A 16,470-nucleotide genomic window follows, 5' to 3' on the forward strand; every position below is an offset into this window, starting at 1 on the left:
CCGGGGGGATTGATTTTGTTAGGTCTGGTGATAGAAAGGATAGTCTGAGTGAAATTGTAAAGGTTGATAGATAGGGAAGGAGAGGGGATATTGAATTTGTTCCAATCAATATTTACATCTCCTAAGATGTAAGTCTCAAAGGTAAGTTTTGTGGAAGCCCATAGGAGAATTTCTTCAAGTATTGGTATATTATTACCAGGAGGGATGTAGAGGGCAATGAAGCAAATGTTTTTGTGCTTGTTTAATTTTAGTAGTCCAGCAGTTAGTTCAGTGTTTTTGAATTGGGTGATAGGAGTTTGGATGGGGTACTAGGGAGAGCAGATTAGAATAGACTAAAGCGGTGCCACCACCTTTTTTACTTGCACAGTCATTTCTGAGAATATGAAATCCAGGGGGCAGAATCTCTGAATCAGAGTTGGAGGGTTTGAGCCAGGTTTCAGAGATGGCTATGATGTCAGGTTGGTTATGGCTTAGCCAGATATGAAATTGGTGAGATTTATTGTAAGACTATGAGCTTTTATTGTGAAGATCTTTAGGGTGTTGTCAGAGGTGGAAATAGTTATGGGGTTGGAGTTGTTGTTACAGGTTGAGGGACCAGGGTTGGGGTGGATGTCACCTGCTAGGAATAGTTTGTTAGAGGAGACATCCTCTGGCCATTTTTGCTCTTAGGGAGTAGGTTTGGGAAGATTGGAGTTGGTGACACTATTTTGGGTTTGGTGGAGAAGATTTTAGGATGACAAATGTGCAGAGGGTTGGATTGAATGAGGGAAGGGGAGATAAAGTGGAAAGAGTGAGGATACAGGGGAGAGACATTAGAGGTTGTTTTTGTTGGTATAATTGGACAGGCAAGGGAGTTATAAGAAGTGTCTTAGTATAGGGGAATTAGTAGTAGAAGTAGGAGGTAGGGGGTATGGAAGTTTTGATGTTGTAAGGAGAACATGTCAGAGAGGAGAAGGTGAGAGGAGAGGGAGAGTGAGAAGTATGGATTAGAATGGAAACTGAGGAGAAAGAGAGAGACAAGTAAGGTTTATAATGGAAAAGGAGTGTTATGATTGGGGTAATGTGTTATAAAATAATAGAGGAATTATGGGAAGTAAATGAGTGTGTAATGAATTTTGGAGTTGTATTGGAATTAGAGAAGAGAGGGGGAAAGTAGAAATGTAAGGGAGGGGTGTAACTGTAGGAGTGTATGTAGGAGGGTTGTGTGAGGGAGGGTTAGTGAGGAGATGATGAGGATTGGTTAATTAAGCTGAGGGGGTGTGGTAATGAAGAGAGGATGAGGATTGGCTGATTAAGCTGGGGGGGTGTGGTAAGGCCAGGATATAGGTAAGAGCACTGGGGTGGGTGGGAATTGGGGGTAGGGTAGGGGAGCAGAATGAGCCTGCAGGGCGAATGGAGTGGGAAGAGCCAAATCCTGTGAGTGCAGCAGGAAAAAAGTATCAGCAGAGTGTAGTCTACTAGAGACAGAAGAAAGAGTTGTACTGCAAGTGTTAGGTGAGGTAGAGTAGGTTAGCTTTTCAAGAGGGATTGTGCAGGTAGAAAGAAAATACTTACAGTTTAGTGATGTTAGATCTCAGCCAGCTTATTTGTGTAAAAACCTAAAAAAACAGTTGAGAGTGGACTGATAAACTGGGGTTGTAAGGGCAGAGACTGCCACCTAGTGGTGGAAAACGCAATAAGTAGCAGGGAAAGATCAAAACTGTAGTAGATTTAAGTAATTTCTGTGTTAGGGAGAGTTAGAAGTATATTCAAGGTAGGGGGGAAGTAGAAGGGGGAAGGGGAAAACCGGTCTGCGGAAGGCTGCTATAGCACACACAAGGAGGGCTGCTGTAGCACACACACAAGGAGGTCAGACTCCTAACTAACAAATAGCACAGCAAGTATTCAGAAATTAAGTTCCTTATTTTAAGCACGTGCGTTAGTTCAAGTCCTGTAACAGGGTCTCCTTTAATGGAAGTTTCCAGGGTGCCAGGCAAGCAGATAGGGATTCAAGGTATCTTCAGGAATTAGTCAGAGATATTCCTTTGTACTAAATGCAGGGAGGGAGGACCCAGGGCTAAATTACTGTAGGAGGAAGAGAGACAATACCAAAATTAGTTTAAACTGCAGGTTAAGAAAAGACAGAAAGAAGGGGAGAAAGGGAGAGGAGTAGAAATGTGAAGGGCAGAATTGCATAGCAGAGAGCAGTAGCTAGAGAATAGGTTAGAAAAACAGGTAAGGCTTGTGTCATTAGTGATGAGGAGAGAGGGATATAGATAGTGGAGAGTAGTGGCAGCTAGAAGAAGGAGAGCAGCAGAAAGTAAGAGTAGAAAACAATATTTTGTAGGCAGTGAGACTTTCAATATGACAGACAGTTGCTCTGCTTTGTTAAATAGTATCAAACTTTTAACAGCATGATAAATATTAGCGACTCTAAAGTCAGCTAAAAAGGAGAAAATATTTACACTGTAGCAAGCTTAGTATAGGCAAATATCAGGCAAGGTGTTCATATCCCTTAAAAAGCTACAAAATGATTCCAAAGCAGGGAATATCACCTAAAATAAAAAAGTAATCTAATGCAGGGAAGTCAAAATGTATAACATTAGTACAGAAAGTTATACAAATAAAATAACATCAGTGCAGAATGTTATACAGTAACAGCATCAAAAAAGTGTGAGTAAATCACATAGAGCTTTTTTTACACACTTACAATTAAGGAGGCAAAGGAAACTAGCGTGGTGGAATTCAATGCGAGCAAGCTTTCTAAATATGCGCCTGTAAAAGGTAAGGAGCTAGTATTAGACACTATTGTAAGGAGAAAAATATCAGTTGCGCCTGTGGGGGAGTATGGTGCAGGAGATAAGAATAAGCACTCTGCACTGGGCTTTAGGAAGGCATGGAGCTAGTAAGATGTTCATGCACACAGAAATATGAAGACTAATAATCAGAAATGCAGTAAAAATTCCTGAGTGAACAGGCATTTTAGGATGCACGTCTTGTAGGCATGCTTCTGTTTTATAGCTGTATTAGTTTACGTCGCTATGAAAGCCACGAGGTGGCCTATTGTGCACACCAAAAAGAAAAAGTGGAAGCACATCCTAAATGGGACAGGTTTTACACCAACCACAGTCCCGTTTGCTATGTCTTTCTTCAGAAACGGTAATGTTGCTCAAGTTGGCAAGCTGCTCGCAGAAGACCATGTGCTAGTATAAGCACAGCAGTGGTGCATTCTAAGATGCACATCTAGTAGGCATGCTTCTGTTTTATTGCTGTATTAGTTGATTTAGCTAAAAAAGCCACAAGGTCACCTATTGCGCACACCTAAAAGAAAAAGTAGAAGCACAGCCTAAATGGGACAGGTTTTGCAGGTTTTACACCAACCACAGTCCTGTTTGCTAGGTTTTAGGAATGATAACCTTGCTCAACTCAATAAGTTGCTCACAGGGTCAGTATGCTAGAATAAACACTGCAGTAGGGGCAGAATTATTGTGCTATACAATTGGACGCTAACGAAAACAATGGTGGTTATAAATAAGCAGGAATTAAAGCACTGTAGGGAGGGACTGCACTATCCCATCCCGAACTTAAAAAGACATGTGTACAGCCATTTAGACCATGTTAGCAAGCAAGATAATCATTTTATAAGTAAAATTAACGCAAATAGACAGGTATGCTGCTTAAAACAACTATGTTAAGTAGACCTACCAGCATGTGAGAAAGGCAGCCCGGACCATAGGACCAGAGGGGGGAGGCTGTAGCCGTTTAGTGGAGGGATTCAAAAATGGTGCCACAGTCCAAATGAGGTAGAACTAACCTCTGGGAGGAGGCCATCAGGGGGCAGGGGGGAGCTAGATGGAAAACTGATTGGTTTAGAGGAGTAAAAAGTAGGAGTGGCTGGTGAGAATGAAAGGCAGGTAAAAAAAGGGGGGGCATCAGTAATATGGGGAGAGGCCAGAACCAAATCCTGTGAGTGCAGCAGAAAAAAAGTATCAGCAGAGTGTAATTTACTAGTGAGAGCAGAAAGAGTTGCACTACAAGTGTCAGGCGAGGTGGAGTAGGTTAGCTTTTCAAGAGGGATTGTGCAGGTAGAAAGAAAATACTTACAGTTTAGTGATGTTAGATCTCAGCCAGCTTATTAGTGTAAAAACTAAAAACCAGTTGAGAGTGGACTAATAAACTGGGGATGTAAGGGCAGAGATTGCCACCTAGCGAATGCTGTTCTATCAAACTGAAAACTACAAAACCTCAAAATGTCGAAAGAATGAATCAGTGATTTTTTTCCCAGGGAAAAAATCTCTGATCCAAAAAAAAAGAAAAGAATGTGCAACACAGTGGAGAAAACAGCAAAGTCCCAAGAATGGCCTAGCAATGTTTTTCCCACGGAAAAAAAAATGCTGTTCCGTGTTTTCGACATTTTGACATTTCATAGTTTTCAGTTCGACAGAAGACCATTCCCTATTTTAAGCATTCACTCTTCTGATAGGAACCCCCCCTGTGCCACCTGATGTCAGTGTCTCAGCAGACTCTGATGATCGTAGCCAAAGTGAGGCACAGCCAGGTGTTGCAGAGGCTGAATCTGACACAGAGGCTGACACTTTCCCCATACACAGGCAGTATGCTTATGCATCACCAGTCCACTGAGGCCACGGATATTGGACTGGAGGAGGGTGAAGACATTGACTAGGGTAGTGTAGCAACTGCTGCTTCATAGCCTGTTGACTTTGGCCATAGCCAAACTGTTCGTGAGATGCCACACAGGAGACCTGATAGGGATGCTCAGAGGAGGCTTGCTGTTCCTCCTCAACCTGGTGCTGGTGTATCTTCATGTGTAACACAGCATATGTTTAGGGCCATCATAGAGGCATAGGTACATTTAGAAAAGCATTCCAGACAAATTCACAGGGTTGTAGATATGGCACAGTCTGACATCTGTGACTGCCTCCACAGTGTTGTTGATTCCATGGATAGGATGAATGACACATTGGAGTGATGTGTGTCTGTGATGGAGCATGGAGTATCTGTCATGGAACGCACCTTGTTTGTGATGGAACATCTGCTGGGAGGGGAACGTCAGGCTCATGGGCATAGGTCAGCAACTACATCTGCTGTATGTCAATGTGGCCATGTCCGATCTTGCTCGCGTAGCAGCAGTACTTCCACTGCTACATCAGGGAGTGTGCTGTACACACCCAGATGTGGCAGGTCATGGGCACATGGTCCCTTGCTATTCCTGTGAAGGGAGCATGTCCAGCAGATATTACTCACCAGCAGGTAGTAGCCCTGCATCTGACCTTGGGTATGGAGTTGTTAGTGCAACTCCTGGCAGAGCTATTTATTATTGCTGTGGATGACATGTCAACTCTACCATGCATGGCTCACATCTGTCCAACATACAGTCATGTAGAGATAGCACTGAGCTTGGCTCTGTGTATGCAGACAGTCACACACCAATGTTACATTGAGGGCACCTACAGACACACACAACATTTTTATAGTCCATTTTGACTGCTTCACTTCCTTACCTACACAGAATCATACACCTTTTGTGTCAGCCTAGGCCTCCTGCACCCCCACACAACACCTTGTGCAAGTGGTGATAACTGTGCCATATCCCTTTTTTGTATCTTTTGGATTAAGCTATGTGGCTGATGCACAGGGTGACTGTTTACATAAATGATGATTTACATATGCATGTGTGGTGTTGAACTGATGATTGCACCTGTCAGTTATATTGTACTTAGCCAGTTATACAGAAGCCACTATCATCATTTTACTACTTTGCAGTGGATGCTCTTGTAAGGGTTGTGAAGTTAACAACTGAAATTTGTATCATTTTCTTCTTTCTGCTTTTCTCGGTTAGTAATCACCACAGTGGATCACCTGTCTGCTCATGATTGGCAGTAGAGTTTTACAGTGTTGAGTTGCCAGCCCAGCACCTGACCTTCCATGGAAGCGCACACATGCACGCACTCACACCTAGGGCCAATTTAGAGTATCCAATCTACCTACAGCATGTCTTTGGTATGTGGGAAGAAACCGGAGCACCCAGACGAAACCCATACGACCACAAGGAGGACATGCAGACTCCACACAGAAAGCACCCCAGCTGAGGATTGAACCAGAGAACCTCTTGCTGTGAGGTGGCAATGCTAATCACTGCACCACCATGGCCACCCTGAAATTTGTATCATGCAATTTTAAATTTTCCCTGTAATTATTTTTATTACAGAGTTATAGTGCACATCACAAGTCACAACATCAGATTCAGATATCAGGATTTTAACTATGCATTGTAGTTAACTCTCATCAAAACAGAAATACAGTATAACAGTATGTCTGGCATGTACATCACCATAGCTTCATAGGTACATAGGATGTTACTTGGTTATTGACCTGATGGTGTTTAGAAGCTGAAACATTAAATCACAATATAAAATTTGATGTCAGATATTGTGTATGGGCAAGATGTGTCTAGCAAGGACTACCTATGTCTAGGTGAGAAGCAGGGGCAATGCAGGGCAGAGATTAATGGTTTCACATCAAGTCATCCAGGCAGGTATGCAGCAGTGTCATGGAGGTCCTCAGCTTGAGATGGTTGTGAAGCCTATTCCAGAGGAGTAGCAAGCTATGGGAGGTGAATCTGTCTCTCCAGCATGTCCTATATATGTCAGTCTACACTATTGGCCCTTGAACAGCTGACTGTAGTCCCAAATGACATATGCAGGGGCAGCACTTCCATCACAACTGGGTCAGAGATAGCACTGTAAGACAACATGTCACCTTGAAGCAGTCTCTATCATACTGAGTACAGCGACAGCTACATCAGTCTATCCATATTAAACACTTGTTTGATACCCTGATTTATATTAGTTGTGAGGTCTGTCAAGTTTCTGCAGGTGCCTGTTACACTACATAGCAAAGGGAGCATTATATTCAAGAGTAGGCCTGATGAGAGATGACTATAGGGGATTTAAAACTGAATGTGATACTGCCGCAGTCTGATGCAATATGTAGAAAACCTTCCTCACCACAGTAGACACATGTTGCATTCTACTTGTGTTCCCAGGTCTATCAATATAGAATTGGTGATTAGAATATTCAGGGTTATGTCATAATAAGCTGGAACATTGTTAATACCAAAGGAAATGATTGCCAAAGGGTGTCCAAACATACTGAGTAATGTTACTAATAATCCAAATGGTAAGTGTGACCAAGACTTGCAAGGCTATGTAGGAGTGGCCTGTACAGTGTCACCAAATACATATGCAAATATTCTAGGAGCTTAGATATGTTTCACAAATATCAGCACAAAGATAGGTTTAAATATATTTAATAATAAATAATAAAAAAAACAAGACAATAATCAATCGACACAGTAACTACAGAGTTCAAAATCACAGGAACTATTTTAAAACAATATTGCAGTACAGTCTCAAATAAATACAGAAAACATCTAAACTAATCTTTCCTATATTCCTATCTATATCTAAAAGATACTATGCCCTGAATCTGACTTACAGGCAAGTGCAGATAACGATGATGATGTTTCCAGGTCAAAGACAAAATACAAAATGCCAAGTCACTCTCTGAGAGAGTTCTTAAATTAATATCAAACCTTACTGCTGTGTCAGCTTGCATGACATCACTCTTTGCCACCTGCTTTCAGTTCCCAGGCTAACAAAAACTAACATCTCTATGTTAAAAATACACATTCCTCAGATGTTTGCTGAGAACTGGAAGTCATAAAACAATTAAACACTTTTACATTTTAGACCTAGTAATTACTTTTGTCCTAGACAAGAGAAAACCTCTAGCTCTAGACATTGCTTCTACTTCACTGAAACTGAAGGATAACACAATCGTACAACACTTTAATTTTAACTTATTTACTTGAAGTTTTATAAGTTAACTCTGTATGTTCCAGCTTCTACTATTAAAACATACATTTGCACAGATATATAGTTTATATACATTTCTGCTCTTTTCAAGTAGGATACACTGTGGACACATCCTTGAAGCATAGTACTGTACAGACCCTGTTCAACACACACTTCTACACCAGTAGTTTAATATACATATATATAGAGTTCTCTTACATTTATAAGACAAGCATATGAATCATGTTGATATTCACAAATGACATATGATTATTTACATAATTTCAGATAGCTGAGCTGGCAGTGTCACATATGGGAGTCATGATAACTGCCAGGATTGCCAGCACACACATTCAAGCTAGTCCTCTGAGCATTGCACATGACTTGGCAGTTGATGGAGTGGTATGCCTTGTGATTAATGTAGATTCTACCCTGCTCACCTGGTGGTGTCTGGATGTGTTCATGAGTGCAATTGATGGCACCCAGTACTTTAGGGCAGTGCACTACATGATTGATTTGTTGCATATTGCTGGCCCTCTCCTCAGAAGAATAGGGAAAATATATGTGCTTTTTATTGACCCATTTTCCTGTGGGTGTTCTAAGTGCACCAATGCACAAATATGTTAAGAAATAAAAGGGATGCTGACACACAGCCTGATGTCATCACTCACTGTTGACATCCATTGGAATCAAAAACACTGTATAATCGCCTACACGGAATGAACATACCTACACAGTTACTCTTTTTTTGTGATTCAACAAGTCTACTGAGTTTTGACCTCATTTGCATAATGACCATGCTGACATCCTGGAATCTACATGGTTAGTAGCCGTGCAGGGAAACTGCACAGGAACACAATGTTGTAAACACAAGGCAGGGTATTACTTTGCCTAAATATGTGATACACACTATATAATGCGCAAAGTATATTAGAATACTCTGTCTCTTGTGTTTTAAACATTTTAGCAGCCTGTATTAAAAGTGTATTCTTCATTTGGGGGTGGGGGACCAAAGATGCATTTATGTCATGGCAGTTAAAATGACATTTGTATTTGGAAGACTGACTTTTTAGCATCCACAGTGTGTACTCAGGCCATAATATGTGTGCTGTTACCTGTTAGGGTCAGTTCTGTCAATATTTTAGGACTTCTGCTTGCCCTTGTTTCCATGTAGACTCCTGTACTCAGAAATTTTACAAGTACAGTGCTAACATGTTCACGGAGTTTAGATGATTTCATTATAGGCTGACGGATCACTCAATCATGTTGATTTGTTTTGTTCACATACATTTTAGCTACTTATGCTGAAATTTCCATATTTGCATGTTAGTGCATGTGATTGTGTCCAGTTACATGGAGTTTATTAAATCTTCTTCTTTTGGCTTTTCCCGGTAAGGGGTCGCCACAGTGGATCACTTGTCCTCTCATGACTGGCAGTGGAGTTTTACGGTGTTGAGTTGACAGCCCAACCTTCCACAGAAGGGACATACACACTCACACCTAGGGCCAATTTAGAGTGTCCAATCCACCTACAGCATGACTTTGGGAGGAAACCGGAGCACCTGGTGGAAACCCACACAACCACAGGGAGGACATGAAGACTCTGCACAGAAGGCACCCCAGCCAAAGATTGAACCGGAGAACCTCTTGCTGTGACATGGCAACGTGAACCACTGCACCACCGTGGCTGCCCATGGAGTTTATTCAATCTAAAACTTCTAATTTACTGCCTTCTGCACTTGCTTATAGTCATTTGTTAATTTAATTGCATTTATTTAAACTGTATTTGCTGTAATATTGCTACACACTCAAGTGAGCTAGCCTGCACTGCATTTCAATTGTATTTACTGCTGTTTTAGCTGCTTTTCTGTAACAAAAAAAAAAAATATGTATATATATATATATATATATATATATATATATATATATATATATATATAGATCTACTACTTTTGATCGACAGCACATTTGATTGAAAACCATTTGATCGACAGCACATTTGATCAAAAAACAGTATTCATGGAAATTAACAGGGATTTGTCCCCCTCCCCAAAGCTGTGCGACCCTGGAGTTGATATATAAAGGTGGGGGGATGTGGGGGGGCACAGCTCCCTACATTGGGGGGTGTGGGGGTGAAGCCCCTCACCTAATTTCCTTTAAATGAAGAAAATAAAAGAAAAAATATATATTTTAAATGAAAATAGATGGGGGGCGGTGCCCCCCCACCCCCCCCACCTTATATATATTAACTCCAGGGTCACACAACTTTGGGGAGGGGGACAAATCCCTGTTAATTGCCATGAATACTGGTTTTTGATCAAATGTGTTGTCAATCAAATGAGTTTCGATCAAATGTGCTGTCGATCAAAAGTAGTAGATCCATATATATATATATATATATATATATATATATATATATATATATAGATATATATATATATATATATATATATATATATATATATTCTAAGCTTGTTTCCTGCCTTTCCTGTAACTAGTCTAGTGCAGACACAGACTTGCTGTATCCAGGAGTGTTGGTAAGCTTCTGAGCCCCCAAGGCCTTTCTGTGTTGGAGGGAAGCCTTCTAGCTTATCAGTGGGAGTGGTAAGCACTAGGTAGCCTATCTACCACAAGAGGATGGTATTTTGGCCCAGAAATTGTAGTTTATTGGCCGCTTGGGCAGTTTTTCCATCTCTTTTAACTTTCTGGTTTAAATGCCCAGGTTTGCGTTTGTTCCCCGCCTTTCCTGTAACTAGTATAGTCCAGGTACAGATTTACTGTATCCAGGACTTTTTGTAAGCTTCTGAGCCCCAAAGCATTTCTGTGTTGGAGGGCAGTCTTCTAGCTTATCAGTGGGAGTTATAAGTACTATGTAGCCTATCGACCAGAAGAGGAGTGTTTTTTGGCCCAGAAATTTTAGTTTATTGACAATTTGGGCAGTTTTTCCATCTCTTTCAACTTTCTGGTTTAAACGCTCACATTTGCGCTTGTTTCCTGCTTTTCCTGTAACTAGTCTAGTCCAGATACAGATTTTCAGTATCCAGGACTGTTGGTAAGCTTCTGAGCCCCCCAGCCTTTCTGTGTTGGAGGGAAGCCTTCTACCTTGTCAGTGGGAGAGGTAAGTACTAGGTAGCCTATCTACCACAAAAGGAGTGATTCCTGGCCCAGAAATTGTAGCTTATTGGCTGTTTATGCAGCTTTTTCCATCTTTTTCAACTTTCTGGTTTAAAAGCCCACATTTGTGCTTGTTTCCCACCTTTCCTGTAACTAGTCTAGTCAAGATACAGAGATGCTGTATCCAGGACTGTTGGTAAGCTTCTGAGCCCCCCCCCCCAAGCCTTTCTGTGTTGGAGGGAAGCCTTCTAGCTTATCAGAGGGAGTGGTATGCACTAGGTAGCCTATTTACCTCAAGAGGAGTGGTTTCTGGCTCAGAAATTGTAGTCTATTGGCCATTTGGGCAGTTTTTCCATATCTTTCAACTTTCTGGTTTAAAAGCCCACATTTGCACTTGTTACCCACATTTCCTGTAACTAGTGTAGTCCAGGTACAAAGTTTCTGTATCCAGGACTGTTTGTAAGCTTCTGAGCCCCCTGACCGTTTCTGTGTTGGAGTGACGTCTTCTAGCTTATCAGTGGGAGTTTTAAGGTCTAGGTAGCCTATCTGCAACAAGAGGAGTGGTTTTGGCCCAGAAATTGTAGTTTATTGACCATTTCAGCAGTTTTCCTTCTCTTTCAACTTTCTGGTTTAAAAGCCCACATCTGTGCTTGTTTCCCACCTTTCCTGTAACTAATCTCGTCCAGATAAAGATTTGCTGTATCCAGGACTGTTTTTAAGATTCTGAGTAGTGCCAAAGTCAGCTCTTCAATTTTTACATTAGATTTGCTAGTTCTCTCCTTTCCTGCACTTTTTCTTGCTTGTTAGTTTAGCACTTTACCAGACTTCTTGTAGCAATTATTGTAATACACAAAAGTGCTACCAGCACTAAATGTTCTACAAGGAAACAGCTCCAGTACATATTAATGCCCACCCCCTCCAGGCATATCTAAAGGTCAGCTTCCTGTGCTTTCTCCTATTAATCTGGTGAACTTGGGCATCCTGAGGCAATGTATCAACTGCCTCATGTACACTGACAACCCTCTCCGCTTACCCCTGAACACTCAGACTTGTGAGAGATGCACTTATATATCCAAATTGGAAGCAATGCACTCTCCAGCTAAGACCGATATAGCTGTTCAAGAGGAGAAGGTCAACACTTGCACCAAACCGCATGGAACACATAGCCCTCCCGAACACACTCCAGCATTGCATTCACATAAAAAACACAAACCACACATCCACCTTCACAGAGGCTCTCAATAAAAATCTAACCAAACAACAGAGACCTTCAAGGCAGAAACACACTCGACCACCACAACACAACACTAATCATGAGACACATAACTCTCCTAAACAGTGTGCCACTCAATCAAAGCCCCTGAAGCAAAACAGCATGCCCAACACACTAGTCACAGGTGACTGAATAGTGAGGCACACTGATGTCCCACTCACTAGGTTGAATAAGAAAAAAGTAACAGTCAGCTGCCTGTCAGGTGCCAAAATCCACCACATAATGCATGCACTCAGGTCCCTCAACAATAGGTACAAATATGACTCTGTCATTGTACATGTGGGTGTGAATGACCTGAGACGTACCTCCCTGGACTATATGAAAAAAGACATGGAGAAGCTCTCGGATTATGTAGCACAGGCGGATATGACCCTAACCCTGAGCTGCATCCTACCATCACCTAGAATGATACCACAGTACAAGCAGAAAATGATTGATTTCAACAATTGGATAAGTTTCTGGTGTCATTCTAAGGGGATCCAGTATATGTATGCCTGGGATGACATGATTAACAGACCTTGATGCTTTGCTAGAGATGGCCTGCATTTGTCACCCATGGGCTTCTGGATACTGACCAAGGCTCTTGCCACCCCTACAGTGCCTTTTTTAGGCGGTGTTCCAAAGACCAAATTACCACCATAACAGCTACAAACAAATGTAATTTGAAGGTCATGCTGCTCAGTGTTAGAAGTCTAAATCTCAAAATGCTGTAACAGAGACCTGGTTCAAGGCAGCAGAAAGCACCCCTGCTCTACCAGGCTACAAATCATTCCACACCTTTCAGCCCCAGAATTTGGACTGAAACTCCAAAGGTGGTGATGTTTCCATATTCATAAAGGATGGGCATACCTTCAGACTGGTAGTCCAACATAACACATCTGAGATACTTCAGGTGCAGCTAACATTGGGTAAGACAGTGATTCAGGTCTTAGCCTGCTATATGTCTCCAACCATGTCCCAAGATTCACACTCCACATTCCTAAGCACCCTGGAGAATATTAGGGTCCAACCTAACACTCTCACACTGGGTGACTTCAACTACCCCTCCATTAACTTGGAAAACTAATCATGTACCAATACACTTGCCCAACACTTTCTGGAATTCATTAATTCCAATGCCCTGGACCAACTCATTCTTACCCCCACTAGAGGTAGCAATATCCTTGACCTGGTCATTACTAACATGGGCGACCACTGCTCTACACCAATAATCAACTCCTCCCTGGTTAGATCCGATCACAAGCTAATCACCTTGGAAATCCACATCCCTTCCACCCCCCCAACAAAGATAACCACCATAAAAAACTTCTCGAAAGCTAACTTTGGGCTCCTAAAAACAGAGGTGGCTAACATCATGGAACCCATGCAAATGGAGAATAGTTGCATTACCGCCAAATCATACACCAATGCACTGTACGAACATGTACACAAATGCATGGATCTCGACATACCCAATAGAACTAACACAGTCTCCTCAAAAAAAGGAAGCCAATCTGGTTCTCCCCTGCCGTAAACAAACTACAACAGAAGGCGGAAACTGATGTGGAATAAGGTGAAGTCCCAAGACTGGAAAAACTCCCTTATCAGCCTCAACAAAAGGTTGAGATCCCTCATCAAATCTTCTAAAGCTAGCTGTGAAAACAGAATTGCAGAAAATAGTAAAGACAACCACAAGGCCTTCCATAGTTATGTAAAGAATCTCCATGGCAAGACCCAGATTTGCTCTGAGCTACTGCACAATGGTACCTCCTATACTGACCCAACAGATATTTTAAATATACTGGCAGACAGATTCACTGCTAACTTTACCCCTCCCCCCCAAAGGACCAATCACAATACCAGTAGATTGCCAGGCACCCAGTATTACTGCAGCGCAGGTTAAAACAGCACTGTCCAAGGCCAAGAATACAGCTTCTATGGGACCTGAGAGTATCCCTGGCTGTGTTCTATATGAACTAAAGAGTGAACTGGCACCTCACCTGTGTGCCCTATTCAATTACAGTATCATCTCAAGCTTTGTCCCTACCAAATGGCACGCTGCTACAGTCATCCCTCTCCACAAAGGAGGAGCGACTACAGACCCCGAGGATTATCGCCCCATTAGTCTGACGAGTCTGATCTGCAAAGTTATGGAATGCATCATCATGCACCTAATAAGCAAGGATATAGGGAATCTCCAAACTCTGGATCCTATACAGTTTGGTTTTGTGAAGTGTAGATCATGCCTGCTCAACTTGGTTGACTTCTATGAGTCAGTCATCAGAGCCATGGATGAAGGTAAGGTGGTTCATACAGCCTACCTTTGGCCAAGGCCTTTGATACCATTCCCCACTCAGGAATCATAGAAAAACTTACTAAGCTAGGCATCAACCCCTATATCACTAGGTGGGTTGCAAACTGGCTCAGAGATAGAATCCACAGTGTAAAAGTAGCTGCCTCCAAGTCAGAATGCCAACCAGTCACAAGTGGAGTCCCACAGGGTTTGGTTCTGGGTCCTCTCCTGTTTGGTATCTACTTCTCTGAAGTCCAGGCCAACATGAAGGGACTCTGGCTGACAAGGTTCACAGATGATTGCAAGTTGGGAGCTATTATTAACTCTCCAAGTGATGTTAACATCTTACAGAAAGGTCTCTATGAGACCAACGACTGGTGTCAGAACCATGGCCTTAAGCTCAATGCCAAAAAATGTGTGTTCATCCCTTTTGGGAAAAACCCAGTTCCCTTGAATTACCACATTGATGGTAGTCCACTGAACATAGAAGGCATTATAAGAGATCTGGGAACACATACTGACAGCAACCTCTCTTTTGACCACTACATTGCCGCTGTGATCAGAAATTCCTTCTATGTGGCACATCTCATTACTAAGGGTTTTGCATCCAAGAAGAAAGAGGTCATTGTCTCCCTCTAGTCTTCCCTCATTAGGCCAATCATTGAGTACAATGCCCATTTGGCATGTACCTCACTAGACACCTACAACTGGAGAGGCCACAAAAGTACCTCACAAAGAGGATCCTAGGCCTTAAACACTTGTCTTATATGGACAGACTCAAAAAACTCCAACTATTCTCTGTCTCATATCTCCTACTTAGAGGCAATCTCTGCTTGACTTACAAAGCCATGTCTGACCCAGCTCTGTTAGAAATGCTGTTAGAAATGCTACATCTAAAAAAATCCCAATCCCTCTGCACCACATGCTCCAGAGACATCAACCTCATTACCACAATCAACAGAACATGCTGAAGGGACAGGTTCATAACACAGAGACTGCCCATGCTATGGAATAGACTTCCCATACATGTCAAGCAGAGCACCTCACTGGCCCTCTTCAAGAGAAATCTTGATGAGTGGATGTGAAATAGAAAATTCACCCAGGGGATCACTCCAGTGGATCTACTCAACAAAGTCACTAGGAACTAAGGTTGGGTAGCACGAGGCCAGGATAATCCTATGGGCTAGGCTTATAAAGACTCCATATATATATATAGATAGATATAGATATGGATCTCTATTTCTCCCTCTGTATATATGTATTGCTCCCAACCATTTTTCTTTTATATTTTTTCATTCTGCCAGGCACTATGGGGCTGGGATAGGGATTAAGGTGTTTACTTTTCAAGCACAGGATATAGGGTTTGATTCTCCACTTTGGTCACTAGCTGGTTATAAAATAGGGGCTGGGGTTGGCATAATGATTAAGGTCTTTATCCTACAGATGTAAAGTATAGGGTGTGATTCTGACCTCTGTTCATGGCACAGCTGCTTCTTACAGTGGTAACAGCATTGTCAAATCTAAGGCTAGTTAACAAGCATAGTGCTTAAATATTCTTTTGATTTCTAATCATGACAGCACCAGTGGCGGCTGGTGACTTCAAATCAAAGGGGGGCTGCAGGAGACAGCTGAAATGGTGGAGTCAATGGGAAGGGGTGCAGCCAACTAGAAAGGGGAGGAGCTATGCTCAAAACCACAAAAACTGTAACTTTAATTAAATATGCTGCCCTGGGTGCCAAACCATTATTATGAGAGTTCAGTCAAGACAAAATGAAGTGTAGAAGAAAAAAAATATTTCAATGCATTGGCTGCATGACAGCTTACTTAATATCTAGATGGAAACAAACAGGTTGTGAGACATGAAAAAATAAATTACTTTTTAAATACATTGCTGAAATGCCGTCAAAATCAAGTATAAGAAAAACAAACAGCACTCAGCTCAAACCACTTTTCCT

The sequence above is a fragment of the Protopterus annectens genome, chromosome 12.part0, assembly GCF_019279795.1.
Source record: "Protopterus annectens isolate FY-2018-M chromosome 12.part0, PAN1.0, whole genome shotgun sequence".
In the NCBI taxonomy this organism is placed as follows: Eukaryota; Metazoa; Chordata; order Ceratodontiformes; family Protopteridae; genus Protopterus; species Protopterus annectens.